Genomic DNA, 19,668 nt, shown 5'->3' with positions numbered 1-19,668 from the left:
AATGGAGCATAACTTCTCATTCCTCTGACTGCACATGGTGCAGAGTTACACCGGTAGTATACATGTATATGGGGTAATAATGTTCTTTTCATTCCACCGTCCTTCTCATCCCTATGCCCCCTCCCCTCTCCTCACTTCCCTCTGCATAATCCAAAGTTCCTTCACTCTTCCCTAACTGTCCCCTAACTATGGATCAGCATCAGTTTATCAGAGAAAATATTTGGCTTTTGTTTTTTTGGTTTTTGGCTTATTTTGCTTAGCATGATGTTCTCCAGCTCCATCCTTTTACCTGCAAATGCCATCATTTCATTCTTATTTAAGGCTAATTGTGTACATATACCACATTTTTTTTTAACCCACTCATCTGTTGAAGGGCATCTAGGTTGGTTCCACAGTTTAGCTATTGTGAATTGAGCTGCTATAAACATTGATGTGGCTGCATCACTATAATATGCTGATTTTTAAGTCCTTTGTATATAAACCGAGGAGTGGGATAACTGGGTCAAATGGTGGTTCCATTGCAAATTTTCTGAGAAATCACCATTTCCAGAGTGGTTGCACCATTTGCATTCCCACCAGCAATGTATGAGTGTGCCTTTCCCCCCACATCCTCGTCAACACTTATTATTGCTTGTATTCTTGATAATTGCCATTGTGACTGGAGTGAGATAAAATGTTAGAGTGGTTTTGATTTGCATTTCTCTAGTTGCTAGAGAAGATGAGCATTTTTTCATATGTTTGTTGATTGATTGTATTTCTTCTGTGAAGTGTCTGTTCAGTTCCTTAGCCCATTTATAGACTGGGTTATTTGGTTTTTCTGATGTTAAGTTTTTTGAGTTCTTTATAGATCCTGGAGATTAGTGCTCTATTTGAGGTATGTGTGGTAAAGATTTTCTCCCAAGAATAACTGAATATTTAAAGAAAATATTGGCATAGTTGAAGCTACACAACTATTTGTCAATTAAATAATAATGTTAAATCTTTAGAGATTGTTTTTCTCAAGCTATCTGAAACAGACTGAAGTTGAAGTTTCAAAAACTCCAAAAACAAAACAAAACAAAAAAACAGTACAAAGTGAGAGATAGGCATCTAGTTCCATTTTTCTACACACAGATATCTAGTTTCTCTAGCACTATTTGTTAAACAGGCTATCTTGTCCCCATTGTATGTTTTTGGCATCTTTCTCTAGAATCAGGTAACTGTGTGTATGTAGATTTGTCTCCGTGTCTTCCATTCTATTCCATTGATCTTCATGTTTGTTTTTATGCCAATACCATGCTATTTTTGTTACTATAGCTCTGTATATAATTTGAGATCAAGTACAGTGATGCCTACAGCATCACTCTTATTGCTCAATTTTGCGTTGGCTATTCTAGGTCTTTTATCCTTTTATGTGAATTTTGGGACTTTCCCCCTAGTTCTATGAAGAATGTCATTGGCCAGGATTGTATTGAATGTGTACCTATATTGATTTTGGTAATGTGGGTGTTTTAACAGCATTAAACATTCTGCCTATCCAAGAACGTGGGAGGTCCTTCTATCTTGTGATGTCTTCTTCAATTTCTTTCTTTAGTCTTCCATAATTTTCATTGTAGAGGTCTTTCACCTCCTTGGTTAGATTTATTCCCAAATATTTTTAAGTCTATTATGAATTAAATTATTTTCCTGATTTCTTTCTTAGCAGACACATTATTAGAATATAGGAAAGCTATTGATTTTTCTATATTGATCTTTTACTGCTATTTGTTGAATTTCTTTATAGGCTCTCTAAGTCTTCTGGTGGAGTTTTTTGGGTATTATAAGTATAGGATCATATTATCAGCAAACAGGTAATTTTAATTCCTCTTTTTCTATTTGTATCCATTTAATTTCCTTCTCATGCCTGATTGCTCTGGCTAGAGTTTCAAGAACTGTATTAAATAGCAGTGATGAGAGTGAACATCCTTGTTTTGTTCCTGGTTTTAGAGGAAATGCTTTCAGTTTTTTTCCATTCAGTGTGATGTGCACTTTGGGCTTGTCATATATAGCCTTTACAATATTGAGTAAGTTCCATCTAATCTTAGTTTTACCAGTTTTTTAAACATGAATGGGCACTGAACTTTGTGTAAGACTTTTTCTGCATCTATTGAGATGAACATGTGATTTTTGTCCTTCTATTTATGTGATGAATTATTTATCAATTTGCATATGTTAAATCAAATTGTCATCCTTCGGATGAAACCAACTTTAACATGATGTATGATCTTCTCAATGTGTTTTTGAATGCAGATTGCTAATATTTTATTAAGAATCTTTGCATCTATATTCATCAGGGATATTGGTCTATAGTTTTCTTGATGTGCCTTTATCTGGTTTTGGTATGAGTGTGATATTGGCTTCATATAATGAATTTGAGAGTGTTCCCTCCATTTCTTATTAATGGAATTTGAGGAGATTGGCATTAGCTTCTTTAAAGGTCTAGTAGAACTCAGTTGAGAATCTATCTGGCCCCAGACTTTTCTTTGTTGGAAGGCTGTTTATTACTGCTTCAATCTCATTGCTTGCTATTGGTCAGTTTAGGTTTCCTAGATCCTCTTTGTTAAATTTGGGTAGGTCATAGGTGTCTAGAAAATTTTCAGTTTCTTCTAGATATTACAATTTATTGGAATATAAGTTTTCAAGAATAGTTTCTAATGATCCTCTGGATTTCAGAATGTCAGTGGTGATATCCCCCTTGTCACCTCTAATTTTGTTGATTTGGGTTTTCTCTCTTTTCATTAGTTTGGCTAAGGGTCTGTCAATATGGCTTATGTTTTCAAAACTAACTTTTTGTTACAGTCATTCTTTGTATTTTTTATTAACAATTTTACTAATTTTGGTTCTGATATTAATTATTTTATTTGTCTTATACTGGTTTAGGGATTAGTTTGCTCATGCTTCTATAGGACCTTGAGATGTAACTTGGATTATTTATTTAAGATCTTTTTGGGTTTTTAAAAATGTAGACATTCAATGCTATAAATTTTCCTCTGAGAAATGTGTTAATATTGTCCCAGAATTCTGATATATCCTCTCTGTTTTTGTTCATTTCTAAGAATGTTTTTATTATCCCCTGATTTCTTCTTTGACCCATTCCTTATTCAAAAGCATATTGTTCAATCTCCACGTGTTAAAATGGTTTCTGTTTTAAATCTTGCTATTGATTTGTAATTTCATTCTATTATAATCTGATATGATGCAAGGAATTATCCCAGTTTTTGTGTGTGTTTGCTAAAACTTTCTTTGTGTCCTAAAATACAGTCTGTTTTGGAAAAGGTTCCATGGGCAGCTGAGAAGAAAGTGAATTCCATTGATGACAGATGAAATAGTCCTTAGATTTCTGTTATTAATAGTATTTTTTATGTTTGAAGAGAGTTTACTTTGTTTATGTCTGGATGACATATATATTGGTAAGAGAGGTGTGTTGAAATCACCCAGTATTGTACTGGGGCCTGAGTTTTTATATCAAGTACAATTTATTTTATGTAAGTAGGTGCACTGACATTTGGGACATAAATATTTGCAATCATATTTTGTTGTTGAATAGTTTCCTTTACCAGTATGAATGACCTTCTTGGTCTCTTCTGATTAATTTTATCTTGAAGTTTACTTTGTCAGTTATGAAAGTAGCCATTCCTACTTGCTTTTGGTCTCATTTTCATGGTGTATCTTTTCCATCCTTTCACCTTCAGCCTGTGGACATCTTTGACTGTAAGGTGAGTCTCTTGTTAACAACATATGGTTGGGTTTTGTTTTTTAATTCACTTTGCTAGTCTATGCCTTTTAAATGGAGGGTTGAATTCATTTATATTCAGTATTATTACATAGAGGTGATGTTTATTTCCTGCCATTTTGATTTCTAATGTTTAGTTTGGACTTGATTCTCCTTTGAATGGCTACTCTTCTAGTGAGATTCATTCATTTGCTGGCTATGAGGTTTATTTTTCAGTTCTTCAGCATGTAATATTTCATTTAGTATTTTATGTAGTGCTGGCTTAGTACTAATGAATTTTTTTAGTTTCTGCTTATCAAAAGTTTTTTTTTTTAATTTCTTTTCAATTCTTTTTTTTTAAATTAACCAAAATTTATTTAAGAACTCAATATTCAAATTTTTGAATTTCAAATATTCAAATACTTGAAAATATTCAAAGAATATCTGATTTGTCTGCCACTGGAATATAACTGTATGGAAACCTGGATTGTAGCAGCAGCAGAAGTCAGTACACGGACACTTTATGAGACAAACATTTTTAAATCAATTACATTATTTCTTTTTTTTTTCACTTTTTTTTCAATTTTTTAAAAATTTTAATTAAAAATCATACATTTACATAGGGCAATGTTGTTTGATTCATTTTGTTATATTTTTCTTCCCCCTCACCTCCCACCCCTCTTTTCCCTCTATACATTCCTTTCTTCCTCCATTCTTACCACCCTCCTTATCCCTAACCCTAAACCTAACCTTAACCCCTCCTACCCCCCCATATGTCCTTATCCGCTTATCAGCGAGATCATTCGTCCTTTAGTTTTTTGAGATTGGCTTATCTCACTTAGCATGATATCCTCCAATTTCATCCATTTGCCTGCGAATGACATGATTTTGTCATTCCTCATGGCTGAGTAATATTCCATTGTATATATATGCCACAGTTTCTTTATCCATTCATCAACTGAAGGGCATCTGGGTTGGTTCCACAATCTGGCTATGGTGAATTGAGCAGCTATGAACATTGATGTGGCTGTATCTCTGTAGTATGCTGGTTTTTAAGTACTTTGGGTATAGGCCAAGGAGTGGGATAGCTGGGTCAAATAGTGGTTCCATTCCAAGCTTTCTGAGGAATCTCCCTACTGCTTTCCAGAGTGGCTGCACTAGTTTGCAACCCCACCAGCAATGTATGAGTGTACCTTTTTCCCCACATCCTCGCCAACACCTATTGTTGCTTATGTTCTTGATAATCGCCATTCTAATTGGGGTGAGATGAAATCTTAGGGTAGTTTTGATTTGCATTTCTCTTATTACTAGAGATGTTGAACATTTTTTCATATATCTGTTGATTGCTTGTAGATCTTCTTCTGTGAAGTGTCTGTTCATTTCCTTAGCCCATTTGCTGATTGGATTATTTGTATTCTTGGTATAGAGTTTTTTGAGTTCCTTATAGATTCGGGATATTAGCGCTCTATCTGAAGTATGAGTGGCAAAGATATTCTCCCACTCTGTAGGCTCTCTCTTCACATTACTGATAGTTTCCTTTGCTGAGAGAAAGCTTTTTAGTTTGAATCTATCCCAGTTGTTGATTCTTGCTTTTATTTCTTGGGCTATGGGAGTCCTGTTAAGGAAGTCTGCTCCTAAGCTAACAAGTTGAAGGTTTGGACCTACTTTCTCTTCTATAAGACGCAGGGTCTCTGGTCTGATTCCGAGGTCCTTGATTCATTGTGAGTTGAGTTTTGTGCAGGGTGAGAGATAGGGGTTTAATTTCATTCTGTTGCATATGGTTTTCCAGTTTTCCCAGCACCATTTGTTGAAGAGGCTATCATTTCTCCATTGCATATTTTTGGCCCCTTTGTCTAGTATGAGAAAATTGTATTTATTTGGGTTTGTGTCTGTGTCCTCTATTTTGTACCATTGATCTACCTGTCTATTTTGGTACCAATACAATGCCGTTTTTGTTACTATTGCTTTGTAATAGAGTTGAAGATCTGGTATTGCGATACCCCCTACTTCGCTCTTTCTACTGAGGATTGCTTTAGCTATTCTGGGTTTCTTATTCTTACAGATAAATTTCATAATTGCTTGCTCTATTTCTGTAAGGTACATCATTGGGATTTTAATTGGAATTGCATTGAATCTATATAGCACTTTTGGTAGTATGGCCATTTTGACAATATTAATTCTTCCTATCCATGAACATGGGAGACCTTTCCATCTTCTAAGGTTTTCTTTAATTTCTTTCTTTAGTGTTCTGTAGTTCTCATTGTAGAGGTCTTTCACCTCTTTTGTGAGATTGATTCCCAAGTATTTTATTTTATTTTTTTTGATGCTATTGTGAATGGGGTAGTTTTCCTAATTTCTCTTTCTGAAGATTCATCACTTATTTTTGTGAGATTGATTCCCAAGTATTTTATTTTTTTCGAGGATATTGTGAATGGGATAGTTTTCCTAATTTCTCTTTCTGAAGATTCATCACTTATGTATAAAAATGCATTGGATTTATGAGCATTGATCTTGTAACCTGCTACTTTACTGAATTCACTTATGAGTTCTAAGAGTTTTCTGGTGGAATTTCCAGGTTCCTCTAAATATATAATCATGTCATCAGCGAACAGGGATAGTTTGAGTTCTTCTTTTCCTATTTGTATCCCTTTAATTTCTTTGGTTTGTCTAATTGCTCTGGCTAGAGTCTCAAGAACAATGTTGAATAGAAGTGGTGAAAGAGGGCATCCCTGCCTTGTTCCAGTTTTTAGGGGGAATGCTTTCAGTTTTTCACCATTTAGAATGATATTGGCCATGGGCTTAGCATAGATGGCCTTCACAATGTTAAGGAATGATCCCACTACCCCAATTTTTTCTAGTGTTTTGAGCATGAAGGGATGCTGTATTTTATCAAATGCTTTTTCTGCATCTATTGAAATAATCATGTGATTCTTAACTTTTAGTCTGTTGATATGGTGAATGACATCTATTGATTTCTGGATGTTGAACCAACCTTGCATCCCTGGGATGAAACCCACTTGATCGTGGTGCACTATCTTTTTAATATATTTTTGTATGCGATTTGCTAAAATTTTGTTGAGAATTTTTGCGTCGATGTTCATTAAGGATATTGGTCTGAAATTTTCTTTCCTTGATGTGTCTCTGTCTGGTTTAGGTATCAGGGTGATATTGGCTTCATAGAATGAGTTTGGGAGGGTTCCCTCCTCTTCTATTTCATGGAATACTTTGAGGAGTATTGGAATGAGCTCTTCTTTAAAGGTTTTGTAGAACTCGGCTGAGAACCCATCTGGCCCCGGACTTTTCTTTGTTGGTAGGCTTTTGATGACGTCTTCTATTTCATTGCTTGAAATTGATTTATTTAAGTTGTGTATGTTTTCCTCATTCAGTTTAGGTAATTCTTATGTCTCTAGAAACTTGTTGATGTCTTCGAGGTTTTCTGTTTTTTTGGAGTATAGATTTTCAAAATAGCTTCTAATTATGTTTTGTATTTCACTCGTGTCTGTTGTGATATTTCCTTGTTCATTCCAAATTTTAGTAATTTGAGTTTTCTCCCTCTTTCTCTTTGTTAGCGTGGCTAAAGGTTTATCAATTTTGTTTATTTTTTCAAAGAACCAACTATTTATTTTGTTAATTTTTCCGATTGTTTCTTTAGTTTCAATTTCGTTGATTTCGGCTCTGATTTTAACTATTTCCTGTCTTCTACTACTTTCGGTGTTGGTCTGCTCTTCTTTTTCTAGGGCTTTGAGCTTTAGTGTTAAGTTGTTTATTTGTTGATTTCTACTTCTTTTGTTGAATGCGCCCATGAAATTAATCCTCCTCTCAGTACTGCTTTCATAGTGTCCCAGAGATTTTGATATGATGTGTCTTTGTTCTCGTTTACTTCTAAGAATTTTTTTATTTCCCTCCTGATGTCTTCTGTTATCCATTCATCATATAATAGTGTATTATTTAATCTCCATGTATTGGAGAAGTTTCTGTTTTTTATTCTGTCATTTATTTCTAATTTCAGTCCATTATGATCTGATAGAGTACAAGGTAGTATCTCTATCTTCTTGTATTTGCTAACAGTTGCTTTGTGGCATAAAACATTGTCTATTTTAGAGAAGGATCCATGTGCTGCTGAAAAGAAAGTGTATTCGTTCTTTGTTGGATGGTATATTCTATATAAGTCGGTGAAGTCTAAATTGTTGATTGTGTTATTGAGATCTATGGTTTCTTTATTCAATTTTTGTTTGGACGATCTATCCAGCGGTGAGAGAGGTGTGTTAAAATCACCTAGTACTATTGTGTTGTGGTCTATTTGATTTCTGGAATTGAGAAGGATTTGTTTGACGTACATGGATGAGCCAATGTTCGGGGCATAGATATTTATGATTGTTATGTCTTGCTGATTTATGATTCCCTTAAGCAGTATGTAGTGTCCTTCTTTATCCCTTCTGACTAGTTTTGGCTTGAAGTCCACATTATCTGAAATGAGGATGGATACTCCAGCTTTTTTGCTGTGTCCATGTGCATGGTATATTTTTTTCCATCCTTTCACCTTTAGTCTATGGGTATCTCTTTCTATGAGATGGGTCTCTTGTAGGCAGCATATTGTTGGATTTTTCTTTTTAATCCAATCTGCCAGTCTATGTCTTTTGTTTGATGAGTTCAGGCCATTAACATTCACAGTTATTATTGTGATATGATTTGTATTCCTAGTCATTGGACTCATTTTTGTTTTTTGACATGATTTGGTTTCTCCTTTATTTGGCTATTCCTTTAGGCTAGTTCCTCCCGTTGCTGATTTACATCGTTGTTTTTCATCTCTTCCTCATGGAATATTTTGCTGAGAATGTTCTGTAATGCCGGCTTTCTTTTAGTAAATTCCTTTAGCTTTTCTTTATCGTGATTTTATTTCATTGTCAAATCTGAAAGTAAGTTTTGCTGGGTATAAAATTCTTGGTTGGCATCCGTTTTCTTTCAGGGCTTGGTAAATGTTGTTCCAGGCCCTTCTAGTTTTTAGGGTCTGGATTGAAAAATCTACTGATATTCTTATTGGTTTCCCCCTGAATGTAATTTGATTCTTTTCTCTCGCAGCCTTTAAAATTCTGTCTTTATTTTGAATGTTATGTATTTTCATAATTATGTGCCTTGGTGTAGGTCTGTTGTAATTTTGCATAGTTGGAGTCCTATAAGCCTCTTGTACTTGGTTTTCCATTTCATTCTTCAGATTTGGGAAATTTTCTGATATTATTTCATTGAATAGATTATTCATTCCTTTGGTTTGTTTCTCTAAGCCTTCCTCAATCCCAATAATTCTTAAATTTGGTCTCTTCATGATATCCCATAATTCTTGTAGATTCTGTTCATGATTTCTTACCATCTTCTCTGTTTGGTCAACCTTGTTTTCAAGATTAAATATTTTGTCTTCAATATCTGAGGTTCTGTCTTCCAGGTGATCTATCCTATTGTTTATGCTTTCTATGGCGTTTTTAACTTGGTTTATTGTTTCCTTCATTTCAAGAATTTCTGTTTGTTTTTTTTTCAGTATCTCTAACTCTTTATTGAAATGCTCTTTTGCTTCTCTTATTTTCTCTTTTAACTGTTGATTAGTGCGTTCATTTAATGCCTGCATTTGTTCTTTCATCTCCTCATTTGCTTCCCTGATTGTTTTAATTATGTACATTCTGAACTCCCTTTTGGACATTTCTTCTGCTGTGCTGTCATTGGGTTTTATTGATATAGTATCTAGGTTTGTTTGGGACATTTTCTTCCCTTGTTTTCTCATATTGGTCAGATGTCAATGGGACTCTGTGATATTGTAGATTTCCTCTATTGGCTTATAGTGACCCTGTAGATTTCCAGTGTATCACCTACCAGCCTTCAGTAGCCAGAAGTCTTGGATTAATTTGATAATGCAGTGCTTCCAAAGAACGCTGCCCCTAGCCTGCTACTGGTTCCAGGGAGAGAGACCTGGAGAGGTCTCTTGTTGCCCATCCCTGGTCCCAGAGGCTGGTTGTAGGTCAGAGGTCTCCACTGGCTTGGGGACTTGTGACTGGCTCTGTGTAGACAGGCTCTCACTAGGCGGTTTGCCCCGAGAAGTTAGCCTAGAGAGGCGCTTCCCACCGGACGGGGGCTGGGCTGCTTGGGGAAGTCCCTGGTGCCCTGTGCTGGTCACTGAAGCAAACTGCAGGCAGGCCAGAGCTGGCCAGGGCGTGCCGGAGCTGGCCGCGCTGCTTCTGTGCAGAAGGGTTCTCACTGGGCCTGTTCCGAGAGGCTGGTGGATCTGTCCCTGTGGGAGGACCTTACTGCCAGACTGCACAGAGCTGCCTGGGGGAGACGCTATCTGCCCTGTCCCACTCTAATAAGCCACTCGAATCCGGGTCTGCCTCCCAGCTGAGCTTCGCTGAGTGGGGAAGACTCACCCCATGGTTCTATCTTAGTCCGAGTCTCTCAATGCCTCCCCTTCTTGAGTCCTGGGTTCTGGGGCGACTGGAGATGCCGTCACCCTCTAGTCCACCATCTTGTATTGCCCTGTGGAAAAAGCCTGCAGCTGGAGGGGGACAATGCTGCCTGGAGAGGTCTCTGGCTGCCCAGCCCTGGTCCCAGAAGCCGCTTGCGTGTTGAATGTCTCCGCTGGCTTGGGGACTTGTGGCTGGCTCTGTGTTGAGAGGCTCTCACTGGGCGGTCTGCCCCGGGAAGCTAGCCTAGAGAGGCGCTTCCCGCCGGAGGGGGCTGGGCTGCTTGGGGGAGTCCCTGGCACCCTGTGCTGGTCTCTGAAGCAACCTCTCTTTTCAATTCTGAAGGATAGTTTCACTGGCTGTAGCAATCTTGGTTGGCAACAATGATCATTCATGGCTTGGTATGTATTATTTAACCAAGCTCTCCTGGCTTTTACAGTATGGACTGGAAAATCAGAGGTAAGTAAAATTGACTTTCCTCTAAATGTGACCTGACATTTTTCTTTCATGACCTTATATCTTTGTTCCATATATTAGACACTTTAATTATAATGTGTCTTGGACAGGATCTTTTTTATTTTTTCTATTCAGGGTTCTCAATCCCTACTGTCTTTTGATTTTCATCTCATTCCCAAGGTTTGGAAATTTTTCTGATTATTTAACTGAATATGTTTTGTATTCCCTTAGTTTGTATATTGCTGCCTTCTTCTAAGCCAGTGATTCTTAGGTTTTATCTTTTAAAGTTGTACAAGATTTCTTGAGTACTCTGATCATTGTCTCATCATCTTTTCTTTATTGTTGACTGTGTTTTCAAGATTATATATATATATATATATATAGTCATTGAGGCATGGGAATTCTGTCTTCTATGTGGTCTAATGTATTGGTACTGCTTTCACCTGATATTTAAATTTGATTTATTGAGTCTTTCATTTTCAGACTTTCCATTTAGTTCTTTTTTGGAGTATCTATTGAAATAGTCTTACACTTTCTGATTTTTCTCTCTTAGTTCATTCTTTTGTTCTTCCTTAATTTCATTAATCATCTTAACTATCAACTTTCTAAACCCTTTATCTGAAATTTGTACCACTGTGGTGTCAATGGGGTCAGATGTTGAAGTTCTGTGAGCTATTTAGAGTACCTTGTTCCATTACTCTTTCACATTGTATTTCTACCCATCTTCTGGAATGATTATCTCTTTTACTGTTATTTAAGGGACTTTTAGTGAGTTACTTTCTTTTTACAAAGTTCCCCAGGCTGAGTGAATATCTAAGCATCAGTATTCCCACTTATTATGTACCTGCTGTCATGCCCAGGATCCAGCACCACTTTAGAGAAGATTCTAATCTCTATTGACAGTAATCACTTCAGAATGAAACCATATGCTAATAAGCCTTTAAAAAATATTGAAAATGTTCTCCACAATTCCTCTAATATGGCAATAGTGTTCTTGCATATATTGAGAAATTAGGTATTAAAGATAGGAAGATTACTACAAAAGGTATTTGTTTTATTTTTATATAAATTTTCATCAGTGTGCATTATCAGAATTTGTTCAGGCAAAAAATGTTTCTTATGAGCTAGGTGCACAATATGCTTTAGAAAGAACCAGATTGATTAAAACCTATCCAAAGGGCATTTTAGTGGGCAAACAGTGCTTGACAGAGAAGGAAGAGGAGGACTTCTGTGCTGTTAGTTCCAATGATGAAATACGAGACCATGGAGGTAGGTACATTCTCCCATATCAAGGAAACTGCAGGTGAGAAATCACCAGTAGTGGGGCAGCTCTACAAACCATGATGAGATCCCTTATGAGAGAGCTAACATTAAATGAATGCTGAACCCAGAGGATGAAAAGTTGACTTAGAAATGTCCAGGGGTGCACTGATGAATTAATTAACAAATAGCCATCTGGGTGGAAAGTGTTAAAGAAAAATTATTTAATGACACTTATTCAAGCATTGGAAGGAAGACCTTATTTTAGAACAACAGTAATAGATATAGGAACCACTGAAATGGGGTCTTGCAGTTGGGGAGTGTTACTGTTCTCAACTTCAAACACATCATGGGGCAAGTGGGAATCTATAGTCATGAAGCAGTGTGGATTTCAATGAATGGAAAATTACTAAGAGGTAGAACATTAGAATAAGGGGCATCCTGGATAAACTGACCTAACAGGATTCTTGCTAAAGACAAGTCTGGATGATCAGACACCACGTGGGGAAAGGTGGAGAATGAAGAACCCAATCAGATACTGGGGGTAATCAGATATCCAGAGCTAAACTCTCTTATCAGGACTGTTTGCTAAAACTTGATTTTTCAAGGAAGTATACAAATGGATTCAGAAGAAAGTTCAGAAGCATGGCTAAGGTTTGAAGTTGCAAAGAATCTTTGTCAGGGGGAAAATGCTTATTTGTAGCATTTGAAGATTCTGTAATGTAAATAACTTACTCTAAAACTTATTGTACACATTATGGTTTCTTCTTTCCTGTTCTCATTCCCCACTGACCCAGTAAGTAAGATGTAGCAAATGACTAGGAAGTGGAGGATTTTTTCATATGTATTGCACTTGTTTTTAATGTGATTTAATTAAAAGTTACTTTAATATATGGCTATTTATAATAACTGACTTTGAAATTCCTAAAAATCTAACAATTGTTTCCACAAAGTGGTAGGAGCTGGCTCCTGTATATTGACATCCTCTACTAGGAAATTCCTGCCTCTCTCTCTTTGTCATTCCATACACCAATCCTGGAGGGGTCAGATTTTATGGTTAGACAACGGGAAGAGGAGAAATAGGGAAGAAGAAACCATAATGTGTAGACTAACTTTTGGAAGTCTCAGTTCTCTCAGAATCTTACTTGAAGGAGAGTGAGCTAATCCTTCATTTAACAATATAACCATTATATCAGGGAGAACGTGTAAAAGATGTGCGATTGAAGGAAGGAAGGTAAAAAAGGAGAAAGATGACAAATAGAAATAATGTTCAATCTAGTTGAGCTTATGCTAATTGTACTGTATTACTTGTTCATAACCTACCTCAGCCAAGACCTGCCAATATTTGTTGACTTCTGCCCTTTACTCATGTAACTAGCTTGTAAATGATTAACTAGAACTCAACTTTGAACTGCCATAAAGCAATCATGTTATTTTTCTCTTTTCTAGGATGCACTACAAGAAACAGTCAGTTTTAGCTTTAATAGCATTTGGTGTCTGTGCCATGGTGGTCAACCTGTATGTAGTCATATGTTGCTTAATGATAGGGATATGTTCTGAGAAATGCATCATTAGGTGATTTCATTGTTATGCAAACATCATAGAGTGTCCTTACACAAACAGATGGTATAATCTACTATACATTGAGGCTTTATGGCATAGCCTATTTTTCCTAGACTACCAACCTGCACATTATGTTATGGAATACTGTAGGCAATTGTAACACAATGGCAAATACTTGTGTATCTAAAAACAGCTAAATCTAGAAAAGGCACAGTGAAAATTCAAAATAAAAGATAAAAATGGTACACATGTATGAAGTATTTACCATGAATAGAGCTGATAGGACTGGAAGTTGCTCTGTGTTAGCCAGTGAGTGAGCGGTGAGTGAATGTGAAAGCTGAGGTCAGTATTGTACACTACTGTACACTTTCTAAACACTGTGTACCTAAGCTCACTATAATTTATAAAATTTATTATTTTTTTCGATCATAAATTAACCTTTGCTCGCTGTAACATTTTAACTTTAATTTTAAAAACATTTTGGCTCTTTTGTAATAATACTTAGCTTATAAAGAAAACACAACTGTACAAAATATTTTCTCCTTTATATCCTTATTCTATAAACTTTTTACATTGTTAAATTATTCATTTCTTTTACTTTTTAAGCTTTATTTTTTTGCCAAAAACTAAGATGCAAGATGCAAACACATACATTAGCCTAATCCTCTACAGGGTTGAGGTCATCAATATCATTGTCTTCCACCTCCACTTTTGGATATTATTCAGGGGCAACAGCATACCCACTAAAAGGTCTTCTGGGGCAATAACATATATGGTCATTTCCTATGATAATATGGCCTTCTTTTGAAATTTCTCCTGAAGGGTCTGCCTGAGACTTTTTTGAAAAAGTGTCAAATAAATTTTTTTGCATCCTAAATTTTCTCGTAAAAAATGCACCATGAATATTCCTGTCAAATAATGAAAACCTTTTGTTGTTGGAGTCTATGTTTCCAAGATTTTTAAGGAGATTTCTGACGTCTGCAAAACTTTCTTCAAAAACCTTCTCTAAATTTTCTTGTGGCTTCTTTTTTCTTCTCCTGCAGTTCATTTTCTCTTGCCCTTTTCCTCAACTATGTGTTCACTAGGTGATAGGAAATTTTCAGCTCTATTATAATCTTATGGGACTACTGTCTTACATGTGGTTAGTCAATGACCAAAACTTTGTTATGCAGCATATGACTGAACCTGGAATGTCCTTTTTCCCTTATCTGGAAAACTGGTCTTCCCTCATCTTGTCTAAGGCTGTCCCTTACTAAGCCACATTTCCCTTTCATAATCATTGTCCTCAACATGATGATTTTTATTATTATTATTATTATTATTATATTTTGGTGCTGGGGATTGAACTCAAAGGTGCTTAATCACTGAGTCATATCCTTCGCCCTTTATATATGTGTGTGTGTGTGTGTGTGTGTTTAGTGAGACAAGGTCTCACTAGGTTGTTTAGGGCCTCACTAAGTTGCTGAGGCTGGCTTTGAACCTGGAATCCCCCTCCCTCAGCCTCCCAAACCGCTGGGATTACAGTCGTGCACAACCATGCCCGGCCAATGTGATATTTTAAACTAAAGGATTCACATTTATATTTTTAATAATACAGATGATGGAAGAAGAGGTCAACATTCACCTTATATCCATTATGCTTTAAGAAAATTTAACTCTGGCATTTGTCATATATCAGGGAACATGCTATGATTGTTTTTAAAATACGTGGACGGCTGAGAATGTAGCTCAGTGGTAGAGCACTTGTTAGCATGAGGTCCTTGGTTCAATCTCCAGCAACACACACACACACACACACACACACACACACACATGCACACATACAAAACAAAGTAAGTAGAGATGTCAAGTCAGTTAGACAAGGAAAATCCAAAAATTTTAACACAAGGTGCTGGAACAATGGGATAGCCATCTGGGGAAAAAAATGTCTTTTTTTTTTCTATCTCATGATGTGTACACAAAAAATGATTTGACATAAATCAAAGAGCTACATATAAAGTTAGAAACCTAGTGCTTCCATAAGAAAATCAGGGAGAATATCTTATAACGTTTAAGAGAAGAACATCTTCATGACCTTGCCTTAAGCAAAGTTTTTTTTTGCGGGGGCGGGGGCGGGGGGGGGGAGTTGACCTAGGGGTGCTTAACCACTAAGCCACATCCCCAACCCTTTTAATATTTTATTTTGAGAAGGGTCTCTCTAAGTTTCTTCGGGCCTTGCTAAATTACTGAGGCTAGCTTTGGACTCTCGATCATCCTGCCTCAGTCTCCTGAGATTCTGGGATTACAGGTATGTGCTGCTGTGCCTGTTAAACAGAGATTTTTAACATAAAACACAAAAAGCATTTTACTGGGTTGGATTGTGTGCTTGGAACCTCAGATTTGATGTTATTTGGGAATAGAGTCATTGCAGTTGTAATAAGTTAACATGAGGTCATACTGTAGGAAGGTGGACTCTAATTCAAAGTAATTGATGACCTTATAAAAAGAAGAGACACAGAAACAGAGATGCACAGGGGGAACAGGATATGATAAAGGCAGAGATTAGGGTGATGCATCTACAAGCTAAGGAAATGCAAAAATTGTTGGCAACATATAGGCAGCAGCCTCATATATTTACCTCATATATATTGTGTTCAATGTGTATTTTGATAGCATCAAGAGGCCAGGTTGGGTGATTGACCCGTACCATTTAGGTTTGTGTAAATACACTCTATGATGTTTGTACAAATGATGAAACAAATCTCCCTTAGGAGAGCACATTTCTCAGAATAGCTCCCTGTCTTTAACTGATGACTGATTATACTGTCAAAAGTCATTGAACCACATTGATTTACTACATCAAAATTGTGACTACCCTCTTGGCTAGGATTTTTGTGTTTTAGGTATATACAAAGAAGGTTCAATTACCATGTATTATCTTTGGCAATCTCATCAGTCCAGAAACCATTAAAATTTCAATTATTATATAAATATTATTTATTTATATCATTTAGACATTTTAAGATTCAAGCTATTGCTTGTTTATTATCTTTTCTGTCTAGAACTCCCATTTTCCTTCTGTAGACTTATGTATGCTACTGTAAGAGATACATGTAGAAATATATAATGACTCAAAACACAAACACACAAACTGAACTGAACATTTAAGTTTTGTGCATTTCATTATATATAAATTATAACTCAATAAAGAGAAGCAATGAAAAAGGTAATGTTCTGCTGAAGTGAGATGCACATGTGACTTGGTATGTGTGGAGGGCTTTATCCCATTCTTATTTCTGTTATTAACCCTCTGAAACCATCCCAGATGAAGTTACAATCTAGGATACAATTTTTCTATGTGAGCAGCTGACAGAAAACTATGTTTGCTATTTGAATGCAGTGTTTGGTGAAGTTTCACAGTCTTCCCTTCCAAGGAGCATTTACCAAGTCTTTCCTGTATGAAATTCTGAAACTTTCACTGTTGTTCTGCTCTTTGCTTTACTTTGTAAACAGCTATACATGTACAAGCTATATTTCAGTCTTTTAATGACAATGGAAAATTCTACTGAATAATCCCCTACTGATGGACGTTTAGGTATTTTTCAGCTTTTAAAAATTACATTTGGTATAAATATGTTGGTCATATAGGAATAAATTCCCAAAAGTGAAAGCCTATCTCTAAGGGTATGTATGTGTGAAACATTTTGATGTTTACTAAAAAAAATACTCCCCTACAAAAAATTTGAACTAAATTGTTTTCCCTTCAAGAATAGACAGCCCTTATTTCCCACCACATCTTTGATAGTACTGAGCATTATTGATTTTTTTTTCATTTTTTGCCAAACTGATAGACTGAACAAACCAATGTATAGCTCATTGGCAGCTTAATATATATTTCTTTAATTATGAAATTGGTTAAGCATTTTAAAATCTAGAATCTTAATTAGTTACTACTATGAAGTAAAAACCAGTTATGGAGAGGAAGAGAGCTGGAAACATACAGTGTTTGGCCCATCGGTGAGTAAGATTTGCCTGGACATGCAGACAAGAAAGAATCTGTCAAACTCGTCAAACTAGTTGAGAAATCAGTGTCATCTTCACAAGGATGTTGTATCTGAGTCTCAGATTCTTTGATAGTCTGTCATGATCTTATCTATTATTTTGATTGTAAATTTTTGATACTAACATAATTCTCGGTTTATAGGAGGAAAACAATCTCAGGAATTTTCACAAAATCCTCATGGCTCCTAACAGTGGTTTAATATCTGTATTCCAATACTGTTGCTTTTTTCATATCATCATAAATTACAAAATGTTGCACTGTATTTCTTCAGAGACAGATAGCCAATGTATAGCTGTTGCCTCTTAACTAGGGCCTTTTGTGTTTCTGCTTCTAAGAAGTGCATTATTCAAGGTCTAATAGATGAAACCAGGCATAACTGTAATAGCAGAGATCACATAGAATAGTAACAATACCTTGCAGGCATCCTAGACAATGAATTGGAGAAGCATCTTATAATTTACCTTTGGAAGTATCTACTTCTGTGATTCTCGGTTTTGAAATACGTAGTGTTTTTTAATCATCTTCTGCTGGTTTCATGAGTTTCATTATTATATATAACAGAAGCCATTAGCTATTGTTCAGAGGTTTTTCATATGAAATAGTAATTATATAATAGGATACAATCTTAAATTACATAGTACTTTAACTTTTTGAAGTGTTTCAACACCTATTTTATTCCATTTTAAGGTAAAATTGAACTTCTGTCTTAAATTCTGCATTAAGAAGACCTACCTATAGGAGTTGTGATTGGCATGTTCCTATACATATGAATCAATTATAAACTGGGTGTGTTGATGCATGCCTGTAATCCCAGCAACTCAGGAAGCTGAGGCAGGAGGATCACAAGTTTGAGGATAGCCTCAGTAACTTAGCAACAGACTAAGCAACTTAGTAAGACCCTGTCTCAAAAAAAAAAAAAAAGTCAATACATATGAATCAACTATAATGATCACTACAAAAATTTAGGTACTGAACCAGCACCTAATCATGTGTAAACCTGGTTTCTGTGCATTCCCACATTCTGCAGTTTTTGAGTTTCATGTATCTTGATTTTTTATTATATATTTATTCCCATTTACTTTAAAAATTCACATAAGTTTAAATTTGTGCTAAACATGAATTGCTTGGGTTAGTGGATCAGCAACATTTTTTGAAATAAAAATGTTTGAGAAAATGACAGTTCTTTTGGAAAATGTATTTTAAATTACTTATGGAATACTTAGTGAAATATTTTGTAACTTTGGAGAGAAATATTTCTTACGTGAAAAGTGACTGCTGGACTTACTGTCACAGAGTCTCTATCGGGTTGTATTTGTGATAAATCAAATCCTCCATGAAAGTCTCACCTCTCACAGTTTTGGGATTTAAAGTAACCTGGATAGAGTATAAGTGATGTGAAGCCACAGGCAGGGATGAATCTTAATTAAAAAGCAAAATATATTGTGTAACCACAAAACAGTGAGATTTCTTTTTCAAAGTCTGCACTTTATACCTTGTACAAAATCTACCTCCTGCCTGGTGTTGAAGGTCATATCTTATCGCTTTCTTTCTTACTTCTGTAGCTCCAGGCACCTAGGCCTCCTTCCTTGTAGAAGACATGTTTAGGAAGCCCTAAGATGGCGGCTGGCGTTGGGCCAAGAGGTGGTGCATAATTAGTGTTAACATGGAGTGATCTACTTTTGCCTGATTGATTGATGTCTCCTCTGCACTAGTGGTCAACAGATGTTCCTCATTCTTAATTGGTGCTATGGCACATGCGCCAACTGTGCTACTTAATCCTAAGCTGATTGGCTGCCTTAGGTATATAAGACACACACCTATAGGAAGCACCTCGGATAAGCAGCAGCTAGCAGAGAGAAGAAGCAGCTAGCAGAGAAGCAGAAGCAGCTAGCAGAGAGAAGAAGCAGCTAGCACTAAGAAGCAGTAGGCAGTGGCAGAAGGCAGATAGTAGAGCGGAGGACTGATAACACACATCTAGGTTGCACCCCTTAGTTCACAGGATGCAGGACGCATCTCTAAGAAGAAGCAGCAGAACTCTAAGAAGAAAATAGATCTCTGATAAGCGTAGAAGCCTCTCTTTAAAACTTTCTCTATAAGCAAAGCCTATCTTTCTCTCAAAGTCTCTCTTCCTCTCAAAGAAGCCTCTATTCCTCTATAAGCTAGAGAATAAGCAA

This window comes from Sciurus vulgaris (assembly GCF_902686455.1).
Source record: "Sciurus vulgaris genome assembly, chromosome: 6".
Taxonomy (NCBI): domain Eukaryota; kingdom Metazoa; phylum Chordata; class Mammalia; order Rodentia; family Sciuridae; genus Sciurus; species Sciurus vulgaris.
The sequence above is the reverse complement of the archived record's forward strand: the minus strand, read 5'-3'. Positions refer to the sequence as shown.